This window comes from Lepisosteus platostomus, chromosome 10 (genome assembly GCF_059453375.1).
Source record: "Lepisosteus platostomus isolate fLepPlt1 chromosome 10, fLepPlt1.hap1, whole genome shotgun sequence".
Lineage (NCBI taxonomy): Eukaryota > Metazoa > Chordata > Actinopteri > Semionotiformes > Lepisosteidae > Lepisosteus > Lepisosteus platostomus.
The window spans coordinates 17672428-17686118 of record NC_142620.1 but is presented as its reverse complement, the minus strand read 5'-3'; the positions used below and the strand labels follow the sequence as shown (position 1 = coordinate 17686118).

The following is a 13691-nucleotide window of genomic DNA, read 5'->3' as shown; positions in this document are numbered from 1 at the left end:
TGGAGTATAATCGTAGCCTTTTCTGGAAACAATGAAGTCATCATGTGCTGTAGGATATAAAGCAGAGCCAGTACATGACGTAGTCTGATGGAAGTCTTTTGCTGTGTGTAATTACTGTCTGGACTGTGTGTGCAAAGATGCAATGAGATTCCAGTAATACAAATTATTAAAAACATTATGAAAGTTATAGTTTGTTAAGAACACTTAAGGGTAATTTTTATCAAGAAAACTGGGGAACTAATGAAAAATAACACATGGATATTCCTTGATCAATTTGCTTGATCAAATTCCTTTGCTCATTTAAAACTTTTATTATGTACAGTGTATATTGGAATTAAAGCTTTGCAAAAGAGGAATCTGAGCTACAGTAGATGTACTAAAGTTTGTACTTGACATGAGAATTTGGGATTTGGGAATTTGGAATATCAGCCTGAACAAGATAAAAATAGTGTTATGCTGATTTTGGAAAATATTTTGTAAACGCTGCCTCAGGCCAGAATGATCTTTGGCATTCAACAGTATAACTCTGAATGTGACAATTCTTTTATTTGGTTATTGCATTATATGGCACCTTGCAAAAGTATTACGATTCTTGCATTGTTTTCACATTTTGTTGCGTTAAAGCTTGCAAACTGTGAAGTAGCAATTTATATTTGTTATACTGCATACACAACCACAATTGCATAGCTATTCAAACCCTTCGCTGTGGCAAACAAAATTAATTTAATTGCACAAAATCAACTTAAATGCCACCCAATTAAGCTGAGAAACTGCTTTAGTTATAATAATTGTTCACAGGATTTCAAAATACAGACACGTACTGTATATACAACTTTGTAGGGTCCCTCAGTCAGGTAGTGCATTTCAAGCATATACAGTATTTAACCATGAAGACTAAGGCGATTTCAAAACAACTTAAAGATAAGGTTGTGTAAAGGCACAGATCAGAAGACTCATACAAAAACATTTCAAAGCCTAGTAATGTCTCTTTGAGCATGGTTATGTAGATCATTAAGAAGTATTTGACACCCACATACAGTACTGTCTAGATCCGGCTGTCCTTCTGAACTAAGCAGCTGGACTTTGAGGAAACTGGTTAGAAATGCAACTGTGAGGTCAACATTGACTTTGAAAGAGTTACAGACTCAAGTGGCTGAAACGAGAGAAAGTTGTCCTTGGGTCAGCAATGTTCCAGTCATTCTACAAAGTTGACTAAGTAGAAAACCTGAAATCTGAAATCTCAAATGTACTGTAGCTTGCAACAAACTTAGCTACTCAAGTGATCATGAACCAGTTAAGTGATACTATAAACATGGCAAAGGGTCTTGTGGTCAGACAAGATAAACTTTTTGTTCTATTGCAAAGTGTTACATCTGACACAAACCCAAAATAGTGCACACAGTGACACAGTCAGCATCACCACTACTGTCTAACGTGGTAGTACAGCCTTGAGTTATCGTTCAGCTTCTTATTAGCAGGAAATAGGAAGTTTGTGAAGACTGATGGGAACATATATTAGATTAAGTAAGTTAGTGGCAAATCTTAGTCCAATCAGTAAAAATTAGTAAAAAGATTTGAAAAGTGCTGTCCATCAGTGATCCTCAAATAACCCGAGAGAGCTTGAGTAGATGTTCCCAGAAGAATGGGCAAATATTGAGAGGAGGGATGGGAATACTTATGCAATCTACATGTTTCTATGTTCAGTTTTTTTTTTCCATTTTAGATTTTGCTGACATTTACCTTAGCTTATCTTCCCCTTAGAAATCTTCCATGTATTCCATTCTGGTTTTGAATAAAATAATATATTGTAACAAAATGCATACTGTATGTATCATTTTGTAAATTTGTAAAAATGGGACACATAGGAGGGGTTTGAATACTTTTGCACTTCCAGCCTTTTAAATTTTTTGTAAAACTTTGGCCACTAGTACAATTAAGAGTCAACAGTTTTTTACAGTTTTTTGTTCCTAATCTGAAGTGTTTGTGTATTGGTTAAAACTAAAAAAATTAAACCCTGTTTCTAAGTTGCAGAAAAAAGATAATTAAAAATACTCAGCTGTTTCAATCAGAAAATGCAGATGTTTAACCACAATCAACTGATAATAAACATCCAGTATAAAGGAAATTTGAGCAGCAAACGGAATTTACACCTCTGGTACTTTATTAATTACAACAATAAATTCCATCTGTTTCCACAGTGGTACATAATTTCTTTATCACAATTTAGCTTTTCTCTAGAATGTTATGGCACTAATAAGATTTTCCTTAAATTGTTAGTACATACACAATATACAAACATATTTTTGGTCTCTTATTGAGCCACTGAATTAACTTGCTTGCCAAGCTGTGTAACACTAGTCTTCTTTTCCATGCGTTCAACAGCTGTAATGTTATTCCCAAAAGAGAAAACTGAAAGTGTTAATTGATCAGAGATTTTACTTAGTCCTTAGCGATTTACAGTACTTGGATAACACCTTAGTAGTCCCCTGTTTCCACTGTCCCTCAGCACTAATGAAAAAAAAACAGCATTGTGAACAGACGCTGTGTCTTAATGATTACTGCTATGGAGTGTCATGCAGGATGTCGTCTCCTGTTAATGTGAACCACGTTTGTAACCACCTCTGAACAAAACAACATCCCCCTTTCTCAGTCGCGTGCCAATTAGCAGCTTGTTACTGAATCACCTGAACTTGCATACAGTGAAGGCAATAATAATGGGATAAAAAAGAAACAGCACAGGTGTAGCAAGCACTGTGGAAGAAAGAATCATTATGGATCAGTTTAATGAAACTCAGGAGGATACATAGAAACTGCTGAATTTCTATAACCCCTCCCCCCACTTCAAAAGTGCCTGTCTTTTTCTTTTTTGTCTTCAATGTAATGAAAACAAAAAACAAAGCTAACTGTTTTATATATTTTTCAGAATATAATCACTTGACAACCCTTGCAGTCAAGGATAATAACCTTCAGTGTTAGTTTTGGGGCATCTGAGAGCTGGAAAATGGGTGTAGAGGCCAATCTAGGATAGACAGGCTCTATTGCAGTATCTGGTTCACAACATTTTCTTCCTCCTTTGCAGTCTTCTGTTATCGTCATATGATTTTGCAGAGATCCTGTAACACTCTTTCTCCTTTGTACACAATCCAGGACAAATGTCTCCCAGACATTAATGTCATAATTTAGCCCAGAGAACAATGTTTACTTTGGTAGTCTGTAGCTGGATGTCTGGGCAACATGGCCAGCTCAGCAAAGTTGATGTTTATATTCCTTGTCTCAAAGCTTGCTGTGTTTAATTACAAGATTACAGTAGGTTCATCTGCCCTTTGACTATATTTGAAATATTTTCTGAAATTAACTTTGATATACTTCTCATATGCTTTTCAAGAGCCTTGAAGTATCTTCTGTACATTGTTCATGGCATACTGTAGGTCTATTGGGCAAGCAGACAAAAGCAGTACTTGCACAGTTGAGGGTACACTGGATCTTATCATAAGGATGATGAAGACTGTCTGTGAGGGATGATATCTGAAGTACAGTCCAGGAATTGCTCAGCATTGTCCAGAGTCTCCTTGTGAAACTGAATTGTTGATTAGGAGATTACTGCATGAGGATTGGAGGATGGCGCTTCTTTGTTAGATGGTTTTTCCATGAATTCTCAGACTATAGATGGTTTTGGTGGCACTGAAAGTGAGGAATACTGGATCTCTTCCACCATCTGTTCTTCATGTCACAGTTGCTCCTTTGAACCTCTGCTTTGACTCACTGGTGTTTCTTTAGTTTGGAAATGCTGTCATTCTGTCAGGTAAAAAAAGGCTTTGCACATGTAGTTAATCAACTCATGCATCTCCTTGTCATCCACATCAAACCAGGCCTGATGTTTGCTGAAAGAGTCACTTGATAAGAATGGACTTTGCCCAAACACTCCTTAGGCTTTCCCACTGTTGTTGATTGAAACTTGTTTGTCTTTTATTGGAAGTCACTAATGGGAAAGGTCTCCCTTGACTAGCTCCTTGAGTCTTTTAATGCTTATCTTACATTATCAGGCCTGGAGAGATTACTTATCTGATTATAAGGTTACTATAGAGTCTGCTAGATCCACCTACTTCTCTCACATCATTGAAAATCACCAAAACAATCCCAGACATCTTTTCTCCACCATCAACAGACTGCTCAAGCCAAACTGCCCCACCACATTACCTGCCTCATCACAACTTTGCAACACATTCTTAGATTTCTTTAGTTCTAAGATTGACAACATCCGGCATCACATTCTCTCCACTACGGATATAATTTCCACACCTCCTCCCTCCTCATCCAACTTCTCTGGTTCCCGTCTCTCCAGCTTCTCTCTTCTTGACTCAGCATCCCTAAACAAACTAGTTACGCGCATGAAACCCACCACATCTATTTTAGATCCCATTCCCACCACTTTATTCCAGTCCTGTTTCTCTTCTCTCTGTCCCATTGTCCTCAATATAATACATGAATCCTTGAGCACCGGCATTGTACCAACGGTCCTCAAAACTGCTGCTATTACCCCAGTGCCAAAGAAGCCTAACATGGCTCTCGACAATCTTAACAACTTTCGCCCCATCTCCAACTTACCCTTTCTCTCTAAAATTCTAGAACGTGCTGTCACACTTCAGTTACATAACCACCTCATGACAAACAACCTTTTCGAACCCCTCCAATCTGGCTTCCGTCAACTTCACAGCACAGAAACCGCCCTAGTCAAAGTCACCAACGATCTCCTAATAGCTTCTGATTCTGGTTCTCTTTCCATACTCATCCTTCTTGATCTCAGTGCTGCCTTTGACACTGTTGACCATAACATCTTGCTTTCTCGTCTCGAGACTGTGTTTGGAGTCTCTGACACTGCCCTCAAATGGTTTAAGTCTTACCTCACTGATCGCTGTCACTTTGTCTCTCTCAATGGGTACAGGTCTGAAATTGGTCTTGTCAAGTCTGGTGTCCCTCAGGGCTCAATACTGGGCCCCTTGCTCTTCAGCATTTACATGTTCCCACTTGGTCAGCTTTTAAGATCACATGGCCTCAGCTTTCATTTTTACGCTGACGATACTCAAATATACATCCATACCAAACCCGACACTGATGTGGCTGTCTCTATTCTATCTAATTGCATCTCTGACATAAAAATTTGGATGACTCAAAACTTCCTTCATCTTAACTGTGACAAGACTGAAGTCATGCTTATTGGTACCCCCCATCAACTTCGAAAAGCCAGTCCTGTAACCCTGTCTGTAGATGGCTCTGTACTTGAGCTCCAATCAAAATTGAAAAACCTTGGGGTTATATTCGATTCTGGCTTAACATTCGACCCACATGTACAGCATACTGTCAAAACATCTTTTTTTCACCTTAGAAATATCGCAAGACTACGCCCTATGCTATCATTAACTGTGGCTGAAAAGCTGATCAACATATTTGTATTCTCTCGAATTGACTACTGCAATGCTCTGCTCCCTGGGGTATCTAAATCTACTCTGAACAAGCTGCAGTATGTCCAAAATTCAGCAGCCAGAATCCTGACCAGATCTAGTGCAAGTGTTCACATTACTCCTATCCTGGAGTCCTTGCACTGGCTTCCGGTCAAATTCCGCGTAGACTTTAAAATCCTCATGCTCACCTACAAGGCTTTACATGGCTTGGCACCTCAATACCTGTCTGAACTTTTATCGCCCTACTCCCCACCTCGCAACCTCCGCTCTTCAAATTCTGCCCTCCTTACTGTCCCCCAAGCCCGTCTACATTGTATGGGCGACAGGGCCTTCTCCTGCTATGCCCCCAAGCTCTGGAACTCCTTGCCCAAGGATATTAGAGAGTCACCTTCTCTAAACTCCTTCAAATCCAGACTCAAAACCCTCCTTTTCAGAAAAGCCTTTACTTAACTGGTTCCATTCTTCACCCCTCTGCTCTTCTTAATACCATCTTCCACGGTCTCCTCTATTGTTATTGTTGTATTGCTGTAATTATAATTGTGTCCTGTCTTGTGAAATTTTTCTTATTTATTGTTGTAGTCTTCTTATTTATTGTTATTGTCATCCTGTAAAGCGCTTTGAGAAGCCACCTTTAAAGGCGCTATATAAAATAAAGTTTATTATTATTATTATTATTATCTTACTGTCAGCATTGCTCCTGATGCAGGTGATAAGGTAGTGTTTTCAGTCCTGGGCATGAATACTGTTGGTCTTGAGCTAGTGCTTAGGATATAGGATGTTATATGATTTCATGTGCTAGCTCTCTTCTGATGAAATAAGGTGTTTTGATGGTAAATCCACGTTCTGTTGATTTGGTCAGGATGAGGATGCCATTAAAATCAGATTATTACATCTTCTCAGATTCACTGTATATTATTAAATATATATACAATATATTAGTGTTAACTGAAAATATAGTATAAATTATTGGTACTACGCGCTGATGAATTGATGAGTCTTGAATTGATTACTGTCAATCAAATGCTTGGGGTGTAGCATTTCATCCATAATTTTACAGAGTAGCTTTTGTACTTTATATCTTATTGTACTTTGCTTCAGTATACAACTTCTACTCATCATGAGCTTACTGATATGTAAGTTACAGATCTGTGTTTTTATAAGGAAGAGTTGTTTATAATTCTGAAGTAACCAAACAATTTAACATTGATTTATTAATTTGAAAATTTGACTTCAGAAGGAGAATTTCCCAGTGATTCTGCAAGAGAAATCCTAAAACTACAGCTTCTGCTAATCAGCAAAAGATTAGAATGAACTGAGATCTCTAACCAGTCTTTAGTATCTTATCCTATGTGATCTAGATATTTTAACAAAAACAATTGAAACATAATATAACATTTTCAGGCAAAGAGCATAATTTATATGAAGGATTCTCAAACTGGCATAGCAGAAAAGACAGGTGTCGATGTACAGTATTCTGTCTTTGGTTGTTTTAATTGCTATTTTACTACAAAAAACAACAACAAATGCTACATTTTGCCATACATTGTTGAAACGGCATCAGCCATCTTTCTCCTTTGTTTACGATTGCTTCTATGCTTTTCTTCCTTGCAGCTCCTTCTTTTGGGAAACAGTACATATTTGTTTGGGATTCTTATGTCTTGTATGTGCTATACTGTACCTACAGTATAGTGCTGCACCTGTGAGACTTCAGTAATTAAACAACAAAAGGGCTTGGCGCAGTCAAATCTCATAGGTTTTAGATGATCATTAGGCTGAGGTATCATTTCTCAAAGTGAAAACCAGCAAGAGACAAGCTGCAGTTACCTCTGCATTTAACTGTTTATGATAAAACAGAATTACATACTGTAGTTTTTGATAGTGTACAGACCACAGTGCTCTTTAAATGAGGTTCATGGGTTGACAAAGTTAAAGCATGTTTGTTGTAATATTCACTAGTACACAAATACAACTATGATATTGTGAATGCTATAATACTTCAGTCACAAAGTTGTCTTTTGTAGTTATGTATATGTAGAATTGTGTTTGTGTTTCTAATTTTTAAGATGTGACTGTAGCGTTGCCTGTTGACACTTCCCTCTAATATAAGTCATTCTAAGGACAATTTGCATTTAAATAGCAGTCAAGAGCTCTATGCCAGTACAGTTATACTGTTAGAGTGGGCTGCTAGAGCAATAGGATCCTATGCTGGACTCTAGAGTGGAGAAAACACTGAGCAGAATCGCAAGGCAAAAAACGAAAACCAGGAGGCAGGTGAGTAAGTCGGTACACAGGGTGGCGAACAGGAGGCAACAATCCAAATCACTAGGCAAAAATCCAATCCGGGAAGCAGGCGAGACGATCGAACACGGAGGCGTAAACGGGGAAGCAGCAATCCAAATCACAAGACGAAAGAGTAAACGAAAGACAGACTAGGAATTCGAAAACCTGAGACAAACCAGAAGTAAACCGCGCACTAGGGAGCTCTAGGAGAATCCGCAATAGTGAGCGGGGAAGTGAGGAAAAGGAGAACTAAAATAGAGACGGAAGAGAAGGTGATTGGCGTTACTTGCGGCGTGAGCTTGTCTTACCGGGTGTGTGCGTGGGAATGCGAGAAGGGAGAGCGGCACGAGTGGAATGCGTAACAGTACCCCCCCCCCACAGGGTCGACTCCTGACGACCGGATAACCGGCGCGGGATGGGTGTGAAGGAAATCTCGAATAAGGTTTCGGTCCAGGATATCCACTTCAGAAACCCAGGAACGTTCCTCTGGGCCATAACCCTCCCAGTCAATCAAAAACTGGCGGATCCCTCTACGCCATCGGGTGTCCAAAATCTTATTCACCGTATAGGTGGGAACTCCATCCATCAGTCTGGGAGGAGGTGGGCGAGGTTGCCGGGCAGAGAGTGGGGATCTGTGGTAGGGCTTCAAGAGGGAAACATGGAAGGTGGGGTGAATCCTGAGGGTGGGGGGGAGGGCGAGGCGGTAAGAAACAGGGGTAACACGGGATAGAATTCTGAAGGGGCCAATGAAGCGAGGACCCAGCTTGCGGGAAGGTTGCTGGAGTGGAATATTCTTGGACGACAACCAGACGAATTGGCCTTGACGTAGACGGGGAAAGGGACGTCGCTGTCTATCAGCAGAAAGTTTCTGACTCCTAAAGGTCTTGAGCAGAGCAGTCCTGGCCTTTTTCCAGAGTTCCGGGAGGGAAGAAAAATATGCCCGAACAGCGGGGACATCAGAATCGGGAATAGTGTCGGGGAAGAGCGATGGTTGATAGCCCAGTGAACAGAGGAACGGAGACATATTCGTGGAGGAGGTATAGAGAGAATTATGGGCATATTCAGCCCAGGGGAGGAGGGAAGCCCAGTTATCGTGGGCGGCAGAGACATAGGACCTGAGGTAAGTCAGCAGGTCCTGGTTAATCCTCTCCGCCTGACCATTGGCTTCGGGGTGGTAACCAGAAGTGAGGGAGGAGGATGCCCCTAAGGTCTGACAGAAAGCCTTCCAAAATTTAGATATAAACTGCGGGCCCCTGTCAGAAACAATATCCTTGGGAATGCCATGGAGGCGGAAAACATGTTGGACAAAAAGGTCTGCCATTTCCCGCGCTGATGGGAGGGCTGGAAGAGGAACAAAATGCGCTGCTTTAGAGAAACGGTCGATGACCACCATGATAGTCGTTTTACCGTGGCTGTTCGGGAGATCCGTCAGGAAGTCGACCGAGAGATGAGACCAAGGCCTTGAAGGAATAGGAAGAGGTTGTAATAGACCCGCCTTCTTCTGTCGAGGGGTCTTGCTCCTAGCACAGGTGGGGCAGGCTCGTACGTATTCTGTTACGTCAGACCTAAGAGAAGGCCACCAGAAGTCCCTGGAAATGAATTCGATGGTACGACGAGTGCCAGAGTGAGCAGCGAAGCGGGAGTCATGGCCCCATTGAAGAACTGCGGAGCGCACTGCATCAGGAACAAAGAGACGGTCTGGGGGGCACTGGGGAGGGACAGTGAGGTTCTGGAGAGCCCGTCTCACTTTGTCTTCAATGTCCCATCGTACAGCTGCGAGAAACCTGTCAGGCGGCACAATAGGCGCTGGCGGGTCTTCGGAGTCCAAGGGGTCGTGAATGTGGGACAGGGCATCAGCTTTGATATTCTTGGAGCCAGGAGTATAGGTAATGAAAAAACGAAATCTGGAGAAGAACAGGGACCACCTAGCCTGGCGGGGGTTGAGGCGTTTAGCAGATTGCAGGTAGGCCAAGTTCTTGTGGTCAGTGAGGATAGTAAAGGGATGGATGGCCCCTTCCAGCCAGTGTCTCCACTCCTCCAAGGCAAGCTTGATGGCCAAAAGTTCCCTGTTCCCAACATCGTAATTCATCTCGGCAGAGGATAGGCGTCTTGAAAAAAAAGCGCACGGATGGAGCGTGCCCTTAGGACCATGGCGTTGAGATAAAATGGCGCCGACCCCAAGAGCGGAGGCATCGACCTCGAGCACAAAAGGAAGAGAGGGATCGGGGTGACGGAGAACTGGGGCTGAGGAAAAGTTCTGCTTGAGACGACGAAAGGCCCGATCAGCCTCTGGGGTCCACCTTCCCTGTCCAGGGCCTTTACGAGTAAGGGAGGTGATGGGTGCTACAACAGAACTAAAGTTTCGGATGAAACGGCGATAAAAGTTGGCAAAGCCTAGGAAACACTGCACTTGTTTCAGGTTCTTGGGTGTGGGCCAGTTCAAGACAGCAGAGACCTTAGCAGGGTCCATCTCGACGCCCAGAGAGGAAATTATGTATCCTAGAAAGTGGATCCTGGACGCATGGAAAGTACACTTCTCCAACTTGGCATAAAGACGGTTGTTGATGAGTCGGGTGAGTACTTCGCGGACATGAAGGACATGATCATCCATGTTGGGAGAAAAAATTAAAATATCATCGAGGTAAACCAAAACATACTTCTGAATGATGTCCCTAAAAATGTTGTTCATAAAACCCTGGAATACAGCAGGAGCATTAGCCAGGCCGAAGGGCATGACCTGATATTCATAATGACCCAGAGTAGTAATGAAGGCAGTCTTCCACTCGTCACCTTCACGGATGCGAATGAGGTTGTAGGCACCCCGTAGGTCAAGTTTGGTGAAGACGGAGGCTCCCTGAAGAGATTCCAGTGCAGAGTTAATGAGTGGAAGGGGATACCGGTTCTTGATGGTGATCTCATTAAGACCTCTATAATCGATGCAGGGCCGCAGGGATCCGTCCTTCTTCTCGACAAAAAAGAAACCTGCACAGGCCGGAGAAGTAGACGGGCGAATGAAACCAGATTCCAAGGAATCACGGATGTAGGACTCCAGGGCGTCAGATTCATTAATCGACAAAGGGTAGATACGTCCTCTCGGAGGGAGGGTTCCAGGCAGTAGGTCAATGGCGCAATCGGAGGAACGGTGTGGCGGCAAGGAGAGTGCTCTTTGCTTGCTGAAGGCGAGGTGCAGGTCCGAATATACAGAAAGGATTCCGCTGGTGTCCTCCTGGGCGAGGTGCACAGAGGAGCATCTGAGAGGCAACTGCAGACAGCGATGATGACAATTGGGTCCCCAGGCGAGTAGTTCACTGTTGGACCAGTGAAAATGGGGGTTGTGCATCTTCAGCCAAGGGTATCCGAGAACCAGGGGGTTGGAGGGAGAGTGGAGGAGTAGGAACTGGATGCTCTCAGAGTGGAGGGCACCAATGCGGAGAGTGAGGGGAATAGTTTGCCATTCCACAAGAGTGAGAGGGGATCCGTCCAGGGTGAGAAGGCGAATAGGGGGAGAAACATGGACGCGAGGAATATTCCAAGTGGTGGCGAGTCCGGAGTCTAGGAAGTTTTCTTCTGCGCCTGAATCAACAAAAGCCAGAAGAGATTCTTTGAAACCATCCCCAGAAACCAGAGCGGGCAAAAAGAGGCCAGAAGGGGCAGCAGGGGAAAGAATACCGACCTTGACAGAGGGCAGGGAAGTGCGGGGGGGGCAGAGAGGGCATGAAGCTCGGAGATGGTCAGCAGCCCCGCAATAAAGGCAACAACCCTGGGAGAAACGGCGGCGTCGCTCCTCAGAAGACAGCCTGGAGAAGGTGGTCGGGCGGGGGGTGGCAGGAGGGGGAGGGAGCCGGGAACGTTGTTCTTGGAGCCTGATGTCAATTTCAGCCAGACGGGAGATGAGGTGCTGTAAGGAGGGAAAGTCCAATGGAAGATATGTGAGGTGGTCCTGTAAAGCAGAAGACAAGCCCTGGCAGAACTGGTGAATAAGAGCCTCTTCATTCCAGGGAACTTGGGAGGCCAGGAGGCGGAATTCCGTGGCATATTCTTGAAAAGAACGGGAACCCTGAGTGAGAGAGGTGAGACGGGAGATGGCAATGTGGTGGGAGTGGAGCTGACCAAAAATGGACTGCATGGCAGCAGCGAACTGGTTGACTTCGGCAGTCACGGGGAGATTCCGAGCAAGGAGGGAGGTAGCCCAGTCCAGGGCGCGACCGGAGAGGTGGGAGACCAAGAAGGCAATCTTCTCTCTGTCGGTGGGAAAACAGTCTGGTCGAAGGTGGAAGGCCATCCAGCACTGGGTTAAAAAGTTCTGGAGCTTTGCTGGGTCACCCTCAAATTTCTCCGGGGTGGGAGGGAGCGGCGGCCGGGTGGTGTGGTCCACTAGGCGTTGAACAGCAGAAGTCAGTTGCAGAAGGGCGTGGGACTGCTGTTGCAAAAAGGTGGCAGTGGAGTTCTGGTCCGCTGGATCCATGTTGGCTCACTATTCTGTTAGAGTGGGCTGCTAGAGCAATAGGATCCTATGCTGGACTCTAGAGTGGAGAAAACACTGAGCAGAATCGCAAGGCAAAAAACGAAAACCAGGAGGCAGGTGAGTAAGTCGGTACACAGGGTGGCGAACAGGAGGCAACAATCCAAATCACTAGGCAAAAATCCAATCCGGGAAGCAGGCGAGACGATCGAACACGGAGGCGTAAACGGGGAAGCAGCAATCCAAATCACAAGACGAAAGAGTAAACGAAAGACAGACTAGGAATTCGAAAACTGAGACAAACCAGAAGTAAACCGCGCACTAGGGAGCTCTAGGAGAATCCGCAATAGTGAGCGGGGAAGTGAGGAAAAGGAGAACTAAAATAGAGACGGAAGAGAAGGTGATTGGCGTTACTTGCGGCGTGAGCTTGTCTTACCGGGTGTGTGCGTGGGAATGCGAGAAGGGAGAGCGGCACGAGTGGAATGCGTAACATATACCTCTGAATGTGGCCAAACATTAGGAAACCCTGATGCTAGGCCAAAAGCTAATGCAGACAATGTATGAGATTCTTCCCACGGAAGAGTTCAGTCATTATACTGTACAAAGGCATATGTCAACAGCTTTTAGACTTAAAAAAGCTACCTTATTCAAATGTCCTACCTGTGACCAATATACAGTATATTGCACTGTTCAGTAATCGTATTCCAAAACTTAGTCAGATCAAAAGTTGTAAGGAAACCAGATTTAATGGGTAATCACTTTTAATTGTGTCATTTAAAGTCCAACTAGACTAGATTTTGGTTTGGGGAGCATTTCTAAATATGATGACTGCTCAGTTGAAACCCTAGGGTCAGGGTTAGCATTCCCACACTACTTAGACAATTTTTACGCTCAGCATGGGATTTTGGGGACCAAGTCAATTTTAGGATGAGTGATTAGCTCCTATATCCAACTTTTTTTTTCGGAGACGTTTTCTACTTGTTTTATAGAGTATAACATTACTTACAGACCAACTGCCATTAATAGAAGCATTGCAAACTGCTGAATCTTATTTTGATGATCATAGAGATGGATAACATGGATGGATGCATATGGATATTTGGGAGAAAAGAGAGTAACACATTATGGCATTTGGAAAAACAAGGTATTTTATGCTGGATTTAATTCTATATTCTATATTCCTAATTAGGCAAACTGAATCACTGTTAGATAATAGAGCTGACCCTACCCAAATTTACTGATTGGAAAAGAGAGATTACAATCCAATGTCAAGTTAGAATTTGGTACTGACCAGAGTTTTGGCCGTTTTGTTCTCGTAACTTGAAGGTCACAGATTGTAAACTTTTCTGAAGAACGTATTTCAGAAGAAAAGGTGGCATTGCAATATGCAAGTGTCATATGATGATCGCCTCACAGCACGAGTGTGTTCCTTTAGCTGACTTTAATTATGTTATTATGAGGTGCTGGTGGCTCTGCGGGTGGAACTCTCA

General features: G+C 43.4%; 1 protein-coding gene across 2 annotated transcripts in view; it reads left to right on the top strand.

The window, feature by feature from the left end:
• Window positions 1–13691, top strand: part of ccdc9b (coiled-coil domain containing 9B) — a 58107-nt gene that overhangs the window by 18153 nt on the left and 26263 nt on the right. The window lies entirely within an intron of this gene.